We start from the raw sequence: 4,053 nt of genomic DNA, 5'->3' as shown, positions 1-4,053 counted from the left end.
GGAAGTCTTCAAACTTATTTTTCTTGATCTCTTTTTCCCTCTTGAGCTAAGGGAAGCTAAAGTGTTAGAGCTCATTAATGTTCGACAAGGTAGCATGGGAATGAGGGACTATGCCCTCAACTTTACTAATCTATCCAAGTATGCTCATTCATTGGTTTTTGATCCACGTGCTTGAAGAGTCAATTCATATTGGGGGTGTCTAACTTGGTTGCTAAGGAGTGACATACCTCTATGCTTTTTAAGGAGATGGACATATCTCGTCTCATGACTTTTGCCGAAAATATTAAAGGAGAAAAGCTCAAGGAGATGAGAATTAGGGATTCTAAGAAGGCCCTATATGAATGTGGCTTCTCCAATGCAAGGATCTGTGGTAGTAGTAGTAGCCTTTTTCAACAAGGTCAAGGTTCGGGGAAGAAGTTTGCTAAAGACAGGTTGTCATTCCCTAAAGTTCAAGGAGGAAGAGGTGTGAGTGCTAGTAGCCCTTCTTTTCCTAAGTGTGCAAAGTGTGGAAAGAATCATGAAGGGAAATTCTTGATGGGAACGGGTGCTTGTTATGGATGTGTCAAGATAGGCCAAAAGCAATCTGAGTGCCCTCATATTGCCAACAAAGGTGGAGAAGGTCGTCCTCAAGGAGGCCAATTGTAACATGGAGCCCAAGCTCAACCTAATGGTGGCCAATGCAACAACCGATTCTATGCTCTTCATGCTAGGCAATATGTGGATAAGACTTCCAATGTGGTAGCAACTTGTCTTTTGTTACAACTTACCTTGCTATGAGATTCGATGTGTTCCTCAAAGTGTTACTAGAACCTTTTTCGGTCTATACTCCCGTTGGTGCTTCGGTATTACCCAAGAGAGTTTATGGAAATTATCCCAAGTCGATCTTGCACAAAGTTTTCCATGTGATCTTGTTGAACTAGACATGATAGATTTTGACATCATTCTTGGTATGGATTGGTTACATGCCGCCTATGTATCTATTGATTGTAGAACCTACAGGGTCAAGTTTTAATTTCCTAATGAGCCTACTCTTAAATGAAAGGGTAATAATTTTGTAGTTAAGGGTCGATTCATCTCATGTCTTAAGGCTCGAAAAATGATTACCAAAGGGTGCATTTATCTTATTGTGCGAGTTAGGGATGTTGATTTCGATACTCCTACTCTTGAGTCAGTGCCTATAGTTAGTGAGCTTCCCAATGTATTTCCTAATGATTTGCCCAACATTCCTCCCGAAAGAGAAATAGACTTTGGCATAGATCTCCTTCCCGATACCCAATCTATTTCTATTCCTCTTTACCGTATGGCTCCGGTGGAACTTAAGGAGTTGAAAGAGCAATTGAAAATTTTGTTGGAAAAGGGTTTTATAAGTCCAAGTATTTCACCATGGGGTGCTTCCGTGTTATTTGTTAAGAAGAAAGATGGGTCACTCTGAATGTGTATAGTTTAGCGGCAATTGAACAAGGTCACCGTAAAGATCAAGTATCCAATTCAGAGGATAGATAATTTGTCTGACCAATTACAAGGGGAAAGTTACTTTCTAAGATTGATCTCTGTTCTAGTTATTACCAATTAAGGGCGAGGGAGTGTGATATTTTTAAGACGGCGTTTCGAACTAGGTATGGTCATTTTGAATTTGTAGTTTTGTCATTTGGGTTGTTTAGTACTCCCGCTATTTTTATAAATTTGATGAATCATATTTTCAAGTCATATTTAGACATGTTTATGGTGGTATTTATTGATGACATTTTGATTTACTCTCGAAATGAGGAGGACCATATGGATCACTTGAGAATTATGTTGCAAACGTTGAGGGATAAATAACTATTTTCCAAGTTTAGTAAGTGTGAATTTTGGCTAAGGGAAGTTGCATTTCTTGGCCATGTAGTGTCCGGTGATGGGATTAAGTTGGATCCATAAAAAATGGAGACGGTAAAGAGTTGGCCTAGACCATTATCTCCTTTGAATATTAGAAGAAATTTGGGCTTAGTTGGATATATAAGAGCTTTGTTGAAGGGTTTTCGTCTATTGCTTCTCCCTTTACTAATTTGACTCAAAAGAAGGTAAAATTTCAATGGTCCGATGAAGGTGAGAAGAGTTTTCAAATAGTGAAGGACCGTCTTATGTCTGCTTCTATTTTGACATTGCCCGAAGGATCAGATGGATTTGTTATTTATTGTGATGCCTCACGTGTTGGTTTAAGTTATGTTGATTTAACATGGCAAGGTTATAGCCTATGATTCTAGGCAAATTAAAGTGCATGAAAGGAACTATCCAACCCATGATTTTGAGCTTGCGGCGGTTATATTGGCTTTGAAAATTTAGTATCACTATCTTTATGGGGTGCATGTTGATGTGTTCACTGATCACAAAAGCTTGCAATATGTGTTTAGCCAAATGTAATTAAACCTTAGGCAAAGGAAATGACTTGAACTTCTAAAGGATTTTGACATGAGTGTATTGTATCATCTGGGTAAGGCAAATGTGGTAGCCGATGCCCTTAGTCGGTTGTCCATGGATAGTGTTGTATATGTAGAGAAAGGTAAGAGGGAGTTAGTTAAAGATGTCCATAGATTGGCACGTTTAGGAGTGTGTTTGCTTGACTCCGATGATGGAGGTTTTCTTGTACATAATGGCTCGTAATCTCTCTTGTGGTAAATTTTAAGGCCAAACAAGATAATGATCCGGTGTTGGTTGACTTAAAGAAGTCGGTTGTCAAAAAAGCCATTGAGGCTTTCTCCCAAGGGGGAGATGGGGTACTATGTTACCAAAGTTGTTTGTATGTTCCTAATGTTGATGGGTTAAGATAGTTGATATTGAATGAGGCCCATAGGTCTCGATATTCAATTCTTTCGGGATCCACCAAGATATATCGAGATTTAAGAAAAGTGTATTGGTGGATTGGAATAAAGAAGGACATAGAAGAGTTGGTTGCTAAGTGTCCTAATTGTCAACAAGTGAAAGTTGAGCATAAAAACCCTGGAGGTTTAGCTCAAGACATTGACATTCCTACTTGAAAGTGGGAAGACATGAATATGGACTTTGTAACGGGTTTGCCTCGTACTAAAAGGAAATATGATTCCACTTGGATTATTGTGGACTGAATGACTTAGTTGGCTCATTTTCTACCAGATAAGACTTCCTATAGTGCCAAAGACTATGCTATGTTGTACATTCGTGAACTTGTGAAACTTTATGGTATTCCTTTATCGATGATATTAGATAGAGGTACTCAATTCACTTCACATTTTTGGAAGTCGTTTCAAAAGGGTATTGGTACAAAGGTTAAGCTATGTACCGCTTTTCATCCTCAAACCGATGGACAGTCCAAAAGAACAATCCAAACTTTGGAGGATATGTTGAGAGCGTCTGTCATTAATTTGAAAGGAAGTTAGGATGAGCATTTGCCATAAATTGAGTTTGCCTACAATAATAGTTATCACTCTAGCATCCAAATGGCTCCTTTTAAAGCCTTATATGGAAAGAAGATGTAGGTCTCCGATGAGATGGTTTGAAGTGGGTGAAATGACATTTCCGGTCTTGATTTGGTATTTGATGCAATGGAGAAAGTAAGGCTTATAAAAGAAAGATTAAAGACGGCCTAAAGTCATCAAAAGTTCTATTCGGACATGAGAAGAAAAGAGCTTGAATTCAATGTGGATGATTGGGTATATTTGAAGGTTTCACCAATGAAGGGTGTAATGCGTTTTGGCAAGAGAGGAAAATTGAGTCTTAGATATGTAGGATCCTATAGAATATTGAAGCGTATAAGTAAAGTGGCATATGAGTTAGAATTATCATTTGAGTTAGCTATGGTTCATCTGGTATTTCACTATCGATGTTGAAAAAAATTGTGGGTTATCCAAACTCTATTGTGCCATTGGAAAGTGTGAACGATGAACAAAATTTGACTTATGAGGAGGTTTTGGTAGAAATCTTAGACCAGGAAGTGAAGAGGTGTAACACCCCTCAAAAATTTTCCCTAGAATTCAAACCCTTCTTGTATACGGGTAGGGTCGCACTCGAGTATTGAGGAGCGTATGCATGAGTTGAGAT

Source organism: Solanum dulcamara, chromosome 8, assembly GCF_947179165.1.
Source record: "Solanum dulcamara chromosome 8, daSolDulc1.2, whole genome shotgun sequence".
Lineage (NCBI taxonomy): Eukaryota > Viridiplantae > Streptophyta > Magnoliopsida > Solanales > Solanaceae > Solanum > Solanum dulcamara.
Note: the sequence above shows the minus strand (reverse complement) of the source record.